This window comes from Polypterus senegalus, chromosome 7 (assembly GCF_016835505.1).
Source record: "Polypterus senegalus isolate Bchr_013 chromosome 7, ASM1683550v1, whole genome shotgun sequence".
Lineage (NCBI taxonomy): Eukaryota > Metazoa > Chordata > Cladistia > Polypteriformes > Polypteridae > Polypterus > Polypterus senegalus.
Window position 1 is genome coordinate 120,444,224 of NC_053160.1, and position 13,546 is coordinate 120,457,769.

The 13,546-nt window shown below is 40.5% G+C and overlaps 1 protein-coding gene across 3 annotated transcripts in view; it reads left to right on the plus strand.

Annotated features, from left to right (window-relative positions):
* aimp1a (aminoacyl tRNA synthetase complex interacting multifunctional protein 1a) overlaps positions 1-13,546 on the plus strand; it is a 105,253-nt gene that overhangs the window by 56,498 nt on the left and 35,209 nt on the right. The gene's annotated exons all lie outside the window — the stretch shown is intronic.

Sequence of the window (13,546 nt, forward strand, 5' to 3'; positions counted from 1 at the left end):
TTACATTTACTTATTTGGCTGACGCCTTTATCCAAGGTGACTTAAAACATTTATGATTTCAGTTGGAGCACCGGCAGGTCCAAGTGACTTGCGCAGAGTCACAGTGTCAGTAGTGGGATTTGAACCCACAGACTCAGGGATTGAAGTCCAAAGCCTTAACCACTACACCGCACTGGAGACTAATCAGTTTCAAATATCTTGATGATTTGTGATTTTTATTAGTCACTAAATTGTTGTTTTATGCACTGTTTAATGTGCTTTACAATAAGTAAAATCACAGCTCTTTAAACAGAAACTGTAATTGACAGTTTAAGGGTATCTAAATTAACATACAGTTACAAATTGCAGTTTTAATCGAATCATCTTGTAAAGTAACTGTAAAAATATGCAATTTTCACAATTTCATTTAATACAATTTTTGTCTTGGCAACAATTGCATGTAATTTATAATTAAATGTTAAAGTTGTTCACAACATTTTGACTAATCCAGTATTTGTTAAGTGTTTCTGCCAAGGTAATATGATGTTTCATTAGTTATTTGTGAAAGCGGCAAACTACCTCGTATGATATAAATTTTTTTCTTCTTTTTGTAGAAACCATCAATTTTATTTTTAGCATTTGGAGAAACTGAGGTGTTGCATTGGATTACTGCTCATTTAAGGGAGATGCAACACAAAAGTCCCTTCAATTATTTAACATCAATGCCCTATTTTTATATTATATATTATAATTCAGATACATTTTTAACCTATTAATTCTCAGCTACTTGGACTTTCTTCCCCCAGTATTTTTTTTGCCTGCCATCCTTTTCTTACAGGAATGAAATATGCAGTTGGTTAATTGGCTTTACTTTGTTTATGGCAAATATTATCATTAATAATAGATTTTGGCTGAATTATTTAGGTATTAATGAGTGCATTCACAATAATATTTCAAAATCTCTCATGGAAAAGCAGTCACGATTTTGTAAATTTGTCAATCTTAAAATGTAAAAACAGTTTGTTTGAATTCAGCTGTAACTCAGTTTATGGTTTCAATTTTACCTTGACAGTGGTTAACCCAACTTGTATATTTTGTTTATTTTCACCTTTGATAGCTGCTGCTAAAAGCAAAATGATTCTAAATACAAGTTAGCTAAACACAAGGTAGGAACTAACTGACACTGGCCGATTGCATGTACATAGGATGGTAACCAGCAGTCAACAAGTCCAGCTAAGCACATGCACAAAACACTGCATTCATCTCCCTCCTCCACATGTTTTAAGCGGTAACAGGTAAAGTAAATGATATTACTAACCACAGCAGTATAAAGTGACAGCAAGAAACACAAAGGGTTATCTACTTATGAATAAAGTACCCTGTGGTGTGTAAGCCGTTGTGCACAGGGATATAATCATTTAGTTAGTACTATTTAACTTGCACAAAACCAAGCTTGCGGCTCCATTATCTATAGTGACAGTGAAATAGTGAATAATTATACTTAATATTCACTATTTCACTGTCGCTATAATTTATTATTGTGGCCAGACATCGAAGTGTGATTTTTGGGCTATGCATGGATAACTGAAGAATATCAAAATGTTCTGGTTTTAACAGGTTGCCCCTCTAATAAAACATTGTTAAACTGAAATATCCTCAAATATATGTAGAAAGTGTGTGGAAAACTCCATTGGGAAAGATGATGAACTTGTGTTAAATTTGAACAGCATCATGAGGAAAACGACGGCACAGGCAAAAATACAGTACTGACATTTGTTTCCACTTCAAGTACTACAGTGTGGAATCATGTCTATGGTTATTTGAGAAAGTTTTTTTTTTCTCCCCTCTTTGCCCTGAACCCTCACTGTTGATGAAGAGGTAAAGCTGACATTAAACAAATGAGTTTGAGCTTTATTCTTGGGTATACATGCTACACAAGTGTCTCAGTTTGACACCTTGAAAATCTGGTCAACCTTTAATTTACAATCGGAGTGCCGCATTCACCTGATATCTGTAATGATGACTTGCTGTAATTAACTTCGTTTTTCACTTTTATTATTCCCTAACATTTGCCATAACTGAATTACTTTGCGGGTCCCATTTCATGAAAATTACAATGGCCAGACTTGCTCAAGCAAAATGTCACTGTTTGTGATTTTGGGTGATTGGGGGGTTTGGTTGTGTGTTTGAGTGAGTGAGTGTGGTCTTTGTGATGGACAAGAGTCCCATCCAGGTCTGTTTTCAGCCTTTTGCCCAATCCAGGATCCAGGTGAGATAGCCTTTGGCCCCTGTCACCCTGAAATGCACCTAGAAAGTTCTGGAACATACCTACTGAACTTGGTCTATTGAGGGCCACAGTGATTGCACAGCCATTGAATGCACCTGAATAGTACACCATGTGTACATTTTCTGATTTGTTTCAGTTTTTATTTCTTAAATCTTAATTATTTTGAGATCTGCTTTATAATTAACACACAAATGTAACTTTTCTGATTAATAACTAACAAAGGAAAAATATATACACATCTACTTTAAAATGTAATAGTGTTGCAGTTTTGATTAAACAGGATAAATGCTTCATATAATATGATTACAGAAATTTTATGAAAGCAATTTTCAGATATAACCTTTAAATTGTTTCATATAGTGTGCCTGTCTGTATATCTCTGTGTATATATACTGTATAATTGTGGTATAGCGGATCCGTGGCTCTGAAAAAAAGGCGTTTTTTAATAAATAATTAAATAAATAATGAACTCGCTGGGGAGTGGAGCAGGTGTGAGCGATCTGCCGTGAAGAAGCCCCTTCTTCAGGTCGGTGCAAGGTGGTTAGCCATTCGTGCATTGTCTTGCTGGCATGTGCGTTCAGTCTGATTGTCTTATCATCAGCCCAGGGTGGCAATCAGGCAATCGCACCTGCAACAGCTCCCCAGCATATAAAAGGGGAGCACATATTTAAAAAGAAAGGAACTGAAACAAAAGAGGATTGGAGGTTAAAAGAGAAAAAGGCAGGAGCGATAGTGAGCCCGGTGCCTAAAGTGAAGCAGGCAGAAGGGAATGGTGTCCCAGGAGGTAGCACGTGGTCAGCACAACCAGGGAGCAGGACTGATAGTTATGCTATGGAGAGTTCTCTCGTCGGATGGAGCCCGCGATTGGCAGTAGTTGGAGGATGGCGCACTTCTTGGTGGAGCCTGGGAAGGCAGCGGTGGGCGCTCAAGCAGGATCTGGTGGCTCACAGTGGCACACCATGGATCGGGTGTCGGGCCAGATTTGAAGGCTGTCTACGCCAACTGGTGGACGTCTCTGTGTGTTGCGAGGTTCGAGTAAGATAAGCCGTACAGGCATCAGTTTTAAAAAGGAAGCACCAAGGATGAGAATTTAAAGAAGATGCCTGTCTGAATTTTGGCCTTGTTTTTATTGGATTTCTTTATTCTAATTTTCACCTCAACAAACACTTGGACATTTTTATGGATTATTTATTTAGGGAAGAGTTTTTGAGCACTGCACTTTTTGAACATTAGTGTTTGCTGTTTAGTTTAATAGTAGCACTTACCACTTTGCACTTTTCCCTTCATTCAGATGTGTTTTGTCCTCATCTGCCACACTTATCTCGGTAACGGTACTGATGGTGTTGGATTCAAGAGGCTCCCATTATGGAAGAGGGAGCAAGGAGCTGACCTGCACTATCATAATAATGCTGACTAAGTTGACTGGCCGACGCATCAACAAAAACACTATTACTTTCCTGCTGAAATGCTGTTACAACAAATATCATTACAACAAAATTTTCATTTCAACACAGTATTTTTATGGTCCCGACAGTTTTCCCCATATGACGCAAGTCTATAGAAATCTTGTTACTACGAAGTACATTCAGCAGATACTTTCATTCAGGCCTTTCAAGGTCTTTTGGGCACTTCATTGTAATGAATCATTCACAGAGTAGTTAATTCTGTGGCTGCAGCTCAGTTGTGCACAACGATCCCCCAAACAGAAACGTAATTTTTTTTCCATTCTTCGAACTTTCCTCGTACTGTTATTTTTTTTGGGTTTTTTTTTTGCCTTTATTGTCTCTTGTGGTTTTCAGTGATACCTTTGGCTTATTGCTTGTCAAAATTTGAAAAACATCCATTAGAATTTAACTCATTGTCACCCTCCTATAGAAACGGCAGACATGAAAAAACGATAACAGTTTATATTAGAAAAGAAATACTTTACATTTTTGCATCTCTCGATTGTGACAAAAAGAAAAAAGATGTTGCCAGTGAATTTGGAATTTCACCATCGACACTGTCAACTTTCTTGAAAGACAGAGTAAAAAAAGAAGAAAAATCTCGGATTGCAAATGTATGTAAACTGATGCTTTTCAAGACGTTGAAAAAACAGTTTTTATGTGGTTCAGTGATGCTTGTTCAAGAAACATTCCTATTAATGTGGCACTCATTCAAGAAATGTGAGGTTTGTAAACTCTCTTGGGACCTCCCTCAACTAGACAGCATGCCGAAGAGCGTCCTGAAGTTCGATCTCTGCATCTATGGAAGACTGTTTATCTGTTGCCGGGGCAACAGATGGCTCAAAGCTATGCTGCCAAAGCAAACAGAAAAGATATCAATGGGTGATATGCAAGGAACATTATAAATACAGGTAACCGAATTATTTGATCACTGATCTGGCCACGACCCTGCTTGACTGCTGTGTCTGTGTATAGCAAAGTGGCAGATCATGCTAAAATAAATAAGTGTGCCGTTCCTGTTTCAAGCTGAATAAAGCTGGTTTTGACATAGTACTGAGACTCAGCCTCGTGTTTTGGGGTGCAAGACAGGGACTTGTAGCGCGACCCTGATCTTTTATGATTTGCTTCTGTGTTACTTCACTGCAGCACTATGAGCCTGTTTTTGCCCTGCCCCAGCAACGGACAAACAATCTTCCAGCGTGAAGAAAAGGATGATTCGGCTCCTGATTGATAACTGTGCTGCCCACAACATGCTTTTCCACATTTAGATAATGTTTGCGTTGAATTCCTCCCACCTAATTGCACAGCAGTGCTTCAGCCATTGGATTTGGGCATCATTCGCACCCTGAAAGTGTATTATCGCAAGGAAATGCTAAAAAAAATTCTCGTCAGCATAACTAAGGCAGTAGGAGATTACAATTAATGCAAAAGAAGGTATTGAAATGATTGTAAATGCCTGGGCGCAAGTTAAAGAAAGCAATATAGTAACAAATACAGAATCCCATTGTTGTGATGTGAGATTTTGCATATAACTTGATAAATGTTTTGTGTGTCTTTATTTATAATTTAGGCAAAGCAATGTAATTTAGTGTTACTTTGGTGAGAGGCATTCGTGTTTGCCCCTGCCTTTACGTCTTAAGTCTGTTTGTAATTTTACGACGGGATTTGGGAGATGTGTCTTAAACCAGTTTTGCGAGTGTTTCTCTGCTAAAGTCTTTCAACCCCCCACAAGGAAGCCAGTATGTTTGGGGGCAGGTGTTAAGATGTTCTATTTCCCCCATTGGTCTGAGGTATGGCTGTTTGGAATTGGCTTTTCTCAGAGGCCTTTAAGTACCATGATGTCCTATTGGCTGTAGGGGCTGGACAGAAACCCCATAAATTTGCTTGCTTTATCTCTCTGTCTCTTACTAACATCTGAAAGAAGCATCTCTTGCTAACCTGTGATGATGAAGACAACACAATGAAGAGCACAGCTCAGCAGCCATATTGAACAGACATGTGGCTGAAAGCTGAGCACCAATGATGCCTTAACTTGAGACATTTTAAGTAACTACTAGTCTGTGTGCCACCTGAACTACAAATCACCATTTAATCAGGTTGTATGGTTGCCAGTATTCAAATGTACTTTGCATATTGTTATTATTTATGAATATTATTAGTAATACATTATTTTATGTGTAACTTAACTCCTGCTTGTCTTTTTACTACATCTAATTGCCTGATGTTATAGATATAGAAGGGAAGGTGGGGATAAGTTATATACAATTGTACCTTAATAATACCAGTGGTAAGTCTGTGAGATTATAAGGCTACATTCTAGCCTTCTGGCATTCTAAGGCTACATATTAATAATACAATAGGGGAAATTAGAGCAATATATATCACTCTACCAAGATAAAACACCCATTACAACAAAATTTTCATTACAACGAAATATTTTTTAGGCCCCTGAGAGTTCGTTGTAATGGAATTTTACCTGTACAGTAATCCCTCGCTATATTGCGCTTCGACTTCCGCGGCTTCACTCTATCGCGGATTTTAAATGTAAGCATATCTAAATATATATCACGGATTTTTCGCAGGTTCGGATTTCTGCGGACAATGGGTCTTTTAATTTATGGTACATGCTTCCTCAGTTTGTTTGCCCAGTTGATTTCATACAAGGGATGCTATTGGTGGATGGCTTAGAAGCTACCCAATCAGAGCATGTATTACATATTAACTAAAACTCCTCAATGATATAAGATATGCTTCCCGCGTGGTGCTTGATTGTTTGCTTTTCTCTCTCTCTCACCCTCTCTGACATTCTCTGCACCTGACGGAGGGGGTGTGAGCAGAGGGGCTGTTTGCACAGAGGCTATTTGCTTAGAAGATACGGACGCTTCTCTAAAAAATGCCGCTTTATCGTGTGTTTCGGCATACTTAAAAGCCCAAAAGCACGTATTGATTTTTTGATTGTTTGCTTTTTTGTCACGCGCGCGCTCTCTCTCTGACATTCTCTGCTCCTGACACTCATTCTTTGAAGAGGAAGATATGTTTGCATTCTTTTAATTTTGAGAAGGAACTGTCATCTCTGTCTTGTCATGGAGCACAGTTTAAACTTTTGACTAAAGGGTGTAATTTCATGTCTTGAGGGCTCTAATAATGTTAACAGTGTGGGAGAGTTTATAAGGGCTTAAAATATATAAAAATAACCATACAAACATATGGTTTCTACTTTGGGGATTTTCATCTATCGCGGGGGGTATTTATATGTCAATGTGTGTATTTCAAAGTGAACTTTATTGTCATCTCAACCATATACAAGTGTACAGATAGACAAAATTGCGACGCTCAGGGTCCACAGAATAACAACATGACGTGCAAATAATAAATTTAAAAATAGAATTAAAATTTAAAATTAAAACACAAACAAGACAAGACATTGTGCAAAGACATGACAAAGAAGTAGCAGCAATATTGACATGTACTGTAGTTAGCAATATGAACATTGATGCAATGTATGTATGGTATTTGCAATCTAGATACATATAGTCAATAGATATGTAATATAATAAATAATTGATATAGATAATACAGAAATTATCAGTGTATGATAATAGTTGTTTAAGACATGTGTAACCAATGACAGGTCAGAATGTTTCACAGCAGAAGGATATCATACTTAAAGGTCAGTATGAGATTTTCAGTTCTTTTGTACATGCCCACTTGTCTTTGCAGGAAAGTGGCTTGCATGTATAAAAGTTCTGTTTTTAGAGGTGGTTGAAGCAATGTGGAAGATCCCAGGGGGCAGCATGGTGTTAAGGAGTCTGATAGCTTGGGGGTAAAAACTCTCCTGTACCCTGGCAGATCTGGCTTTGATGCTGCAGTATATTCTCTTGGATGGGAGAAGTGTGAAAAGTCCATGTGAGGGGTTTAAGGGGTCCTGCACAATGCTGCCGGCCTTGTGGACACTGCATTTGTAAAATATGTTCTGTAGTGAAGGGAGAGGCACCCCAATAATGTTCTCTGCTGTCTTCACTGTCCTTTGCAGGCGTCTGCGGTTGGATATGTTGCAGTTGCCATACCAGACAGTGATGTAGCTGGTCAGAACATTGTCAATGGTGCCTCTGTAGAACATGGTGATGATGGAAGGGGGAAGACTTGCTCGCATCAGCCGCCTCAGGAAGTGTAGTCTCTGCTGGGCTTTCTTGATTAGTGATGAGGTGTTATGCATCCACGCAACTTCCTCAGTTATGTGCACACCGAGGAACTTGATACTCCTAACAGTCTCCATATCTAAATCATTGATGTTGAGTGGGATGTGGGCAGGATGTGATTTTCTGAAGTCCACAATTATCTCTTTTGTCTTGTCAACATTGAGAGATAGATTGTTGTCTTCACACCATGCAGACATCCGTTCCACCTCATCTCTGTATGCTGTTTCATTATCCCTGCTTATCAGCCCCAGCACCGTTGTATCATCCGCAAACTTCATGATGTGGTTGGTGTTGTGTGTGGCTGTGCAGTCGTGAGTCAGCAGGGTGAACAGCAGTGGATTAAGCACACAGCCCTGTGGTGCGCCAGTGCTCAGTGTGATGTTGCTGGAGGTGTTACAGCCTATCCGAACTGACTGTGGCCTCTCTGTCAAGAAGTCCAAGACCCAATTGCAGAGGGTGTTTAGGCCCAGCCTGCTCAGTTTTACAACCAGCTTTTGAGGGATGATTGTGTTGAAGGCAGAGCTAAAGTCTATGAATAGCATCCTGACATATGTGTCTTTTTTATCCATATGTGTCAGTGAGAGGTGAAGGGCAGAGCATATGGCATCCTCAGTTGACCTGTTTGAGCAGTATGCAAACTGAAGAGGGTCAAGGGAGGCAGGGAGATTAGTCTTTATGTGTGACATGACTAACCTTTCAAAGCACTTCATTATGATTGGTGTGAGTGCAACTGGTCGGTAGTCATTCAAGCATGTCACTGATGACTTCTTTGGCACTGGTATGATGGTGGTCGACTTGAAGCATGCTGGGGCTGGGACTGACGACTGGCTCAGATATGTGCTGAAGATGTCTGTGAGGACACCAGCAAGTTGACTGGCACATTCGTTGAGCACACGACCAGGTATGTTGTCAGGTTCTGCGGCCTTACGTGGATTGACTCTGGATAGAGTCCTCTTTACGTCAGTTATGGAGAGACAGAGTACCTGGTCAGTGGAGGGAGGTATTCCTTTTCTCGCAGGCTCTTTGTTCTGCGCCTCAAACCATGTGAAGAAGTTGTTCAGCTCATCCAGAAGGGAGGCATCACCATTGCTGCTCTGTGGGTTGGGCTTGTAGTTTGTAATTGTCTGAACGCCCTACCACATACGACACGTGTCTCTGATGCTGCTGAATTTTTTGTTGACCCCCTGTGTGTATGCCCACTTACCTCTCCTTATAGCGTGAGACAGGTTGGCTCTGGTCACCCTGAGGGCGGCCTTGTCTTCAGATCTGAAGACTACATTTCTGATCTTGAGCAGCTTGTGCACTTCTCTCGTCATCCAGGGCTTTTGGTTGGCTCTTGTGGTAACATCCTTGGTAACCGTAACATCGTCTATGCATTTGGAAATGTAGCCAGTCACAGAGTATGTGTACTCCTCCTGATTGATGGAGTCACCATCCATAGTAGCCTCCCTGAAAATGTCAATTTGAAACAGTCTTGGAGAGCTGAAACAGCACCAACCTGCCACACTGATGTTTTTGCGGGATGGTTTAGCTTCAACAGGGACTTGTATGCAGGAACCATACAAATTCTGATATGGTCTGAGCAGCTGAGGTGGGGGCGGGGTAGGGTAGGGCCTTTTAGGTGTCAGCAGCGCTCGTGTAAACATTGTCCAGACAGCTTCCCCCTCAAGTAGCAAAGTTCACATTCTGGAAGAATTTTGGGAGAACTGACTTCAAGTTGCCATGATTGAAGTCTCCAGAAATAATGAAAAATGCCTCAGGGTGCGTCGTTTGCTGATGATCTCGTAGAGTTCCTCTAGCACCTGGTTAGCAAGGTGGGAGGTAGACGACAACCACCAGCACGCAACTGTATTCCCTTGGCAGGTAGAAATGCCGACACTTTACTGATAAAACCTCTGTCAGCAGGGAGCAGTGTCGTGCAACTGAGGCAGCATTCATACACCACTCTCTGTTCGCATAAACACACAGTCCCCTCACCACGGGTCTTACCAAACAAAGAGGCGTCTCTGTCTGCTCGGAAGATGGTCAGTCCGTCTAGCTGGATGGCCGAGTCTGCAATGTTTTCCTGTAGCCATGTCTCAGTGAAAATAAAGATGGAACAGTCTTATTTTCCACTTCTTGGCCCGCTGCAGCTTTATATAATCCAGCTTGTTGTCCAGCGATTGGACGTTCACGAGCAGAATGGATGGTATCGCAGGTCTGGTGGGGTTAGTTTTTAGTCTTGTGCTAACACCGCCACGTTTCCCTCGTTTGTGCTTCCGATTGCTACGCTTGCGTTTTCACCAGCTCAGCTTCTCAGGCTGTCGAAGTAAGCAAAGGCTGTGGAGCATCTCTGTCACCTCACTGGATTTTGCCGCAGTTTCTTCAGAAATCAAACAGGATTGGCCGCTCGTAAATGTATGTCTACGTACTACTATCACTTAAATCTACTTCTTATACTAGTTGGCAAAGACGATCAATGATTAACATTAAACACCGCGGACTCGGGAACCCTGTAAGCCGCAGCCTGCACAGGTGCCACCATGTTGTATGTCTGTATGCTCCAGCATCACGTCCGAACGGCTGGAGCGATTTTCCTGAAACTTGGTACACATGATTCTCAATGGTAGACTAAAAATACTGTAGGGTGAAATCAGCCCTGACCCACCCCCTTCTGGGTAGGGTGGGGGGTGATCTTATGGTCTTGTATGCATGTTATCATCCAGTTGACACTCGGAACAACCACCAGAGGGCAAACTGGAGGTGACTGCCAGCACTCTTTGTTTAAGTACCACCGCACCCTTGTTACTTTTGAAATCAGAGTTCTTCGTGTGCAAGTGTGTGTCTGTCTGTCCCGGAAGTGAGGATACGCAAGCGATGCCAGCACACAGGCAAAAGGAAACCTCCTAAGAAAGACAGTCGCTTAGCTGCAAATGTACAGATGATGTGAGCACGTCTGCAACACAAATCCTTATAGCAAAGAGATGCCCAGAGTAGTTCTGACGATTTCAATACTTTCTAGGATCTTAACTGCACGGGCTTACACAGTTAGTATATAGCAGGCGAATGCCAGCATTCTTTGTTTAAGCAGCACCGCACCCCTATTGCTTTTCAAATTAAATAGAGTTGGCCGGTTTTAAGTGTCAACTGGATGATAACATACATACAAGACCGCAAAAGTTGTTTTTTTTTTTTAAATTAAATAATTAAATAAAAAACACTTTATTCTCTTCCTTGGCTGCACTGGGTATTTCAGCTAGTGTTTAAAAAAATTTTGGATTGTACTTACTTTTTCATATGACTGTGTATATTTGTGTGAATAATTAATGTGTGTGTGTGTGTGTGTGTGTGTATATATATATATATATATATATATATATATATATATATATATATATATATATATATATATATATATATATATATATATATATATATATAAAATTGTGGACTAAGCCACCAAATTTCAGCAGGTCATCATGGACCTTGGAGTTTCCCTTCACAGCCCTTCTGGATACCGTAGGGGCCACCAGAAGACGCTGCAGGGAGGCTCAAGGACTCGTATGTTCAGTATAGCCCAGAAGTACTTCACAGTCACGAGGACGGAAGAAATAAAATACTTCCGGGCTGAAGAAAAAGAGGAGTTTTCACCTGACCCGGAAGTGCTGGGGAATCACATGGACTGAGGGATCAGAAGCACTTCCGGGTCAAGGACTATAAAGGACTGTGGGAAACCCCAGCGTGTGAGCTTTGTGGAGGATTGTGATTGATGATTATTGAGTATTCTGTTTATTATTTAAGTATAGCAGAGTTGGAGGTGCTTTGTGCACTGTATAGTACAAATAAATTAATTATTTCGACTTTTATCTGATGTCTGGCGTCTGGTCTGAGGGTTCAAGGGGACGACAGCGCCCCCTTTCTCTCATATATAAATAATATATACACACACACACACAGTAGACCCCCGCGAAGTCGCAGTACACGGACTCGGTTGTTCACAGATTTTTCCTTAATACCTAACAATTAATTGTTAGCGGAAAGAGCAAATATCTTCCGAAAATTTTATATGGCATTTTTCGTGGCAATACTGTGCTGTAGAGAGAACAGGAAGCAACCGTTGAGGGAAACGCGGTTTGGGATGGTGAAAGTATCCAATCTGAGAGTGTTATTTATTTCTCCTTGCTGCTAATTGATTGCTGCCCTGTGACGCGACTCCAGCTGAGTGTCCCTTGTGTTTTCCATTTTGTTATTGTATTCATTTTGTTTTTCTTAAATGCACAAGATGTTGCTGAATCGCCCTGCACCTTCTAAGGCTTCTGGCACTGAGCCTAAGCGCCAGAAGAAGTTTAAAACACTCCAGGAGAAGGTTGAACTACTGGATTTGCTCCGGGAACTAAAGTGTTATGCTGCATTAGCGCACCACTATGGCATTAATGAAAGCACCATATGCTGCATAAAGAAGAAAGAAGCAGCAATCTGGAGTACCGTACCTGCAAGTTTCTGTGATAGTGCCAAAAAGGTAACGACCGAAAGGAATAAAAATCTCGTCAGGATGAAATCTGCCTTGGCATTGTGGATCACCAACTGCAGGAAGAACAACATCCCCTTGGATGGTAACATCATCCGTGAGAAAGCACGGAAATTGTACCAGCAGTTCGCTACAGGAAACAATGTAGCAACTTCCCTGAAACCTATAAAGAAAAGCCAGCACGAAACCTCACTAAAAAAAGACCCGTCCAAAGATATGTCTCCTCCTGAAGCGCCTGAAGAAGAGGCACCACCCTTGTGAAATTAAGCCATTTTAAGTCGAGACTGGTTATGTGCCTCATCTCCCTATTAGTCGTCTTCTGTGGAAGTCTTTCAGCCCCAATAGCATTGTTTCCTCCACGGTACTTTTTACCTCAAAAAAATAATCTTCAAATGCTGTTATTGACATTCATAAATGTTAATACTTATATGTGAATTGTGGTGTCTTTTCTTCAAATAACAAGGCAATAATCAGGGAAAGAGTGTAACACGTTAACTCATTAGTCTTTGTTACCATACATAAAAAGATGTATACCGGGGGGAAAAAGAGAATGGATGCAACTTACTTTACAGTTCATGAAGGACTAAACATTAATTAATTGACAAATATTGCTGACACATTTGTACTATTCAGTGTTAAAACAGGGAGAACATGCAAATTCCATCCTGACCCTGTTGCTATAAGGTAGGAATGACAACTCTGCCATGTCACTCAGTCTGTGTCAAGGCATGTGTACTATACTTTTAAAACTAAATGTATGTCTAACCTCTGTTCTTATTAGTTGATTGCACGCTACATGTGCACAACACCTCGCTTTTACTAGACTAATGTGCCTGCACAGTTATACCAGTAGCAATTCGGAGTATCTTTGTGAAATAATGCAACTATTGCTAAATAATACTAAATAAATAAACAAGCAAATAAATAAATAATTAACTGGCAAGAATAAACTACTATTTAATTCTGTATTTTTGCAAATTTTAGGGGTATGTCCAGGGTAAATATCAAACTCCATCCACAGTGGATGCTGTGAGCAGACAAGTAAGCAGGAAACTTATCCTTTCCTCAAGAAAGTTTTAACTGGAATCTGTGAGAAAATGCATTACTTAAGGTTTGATTTTGTTGTCTC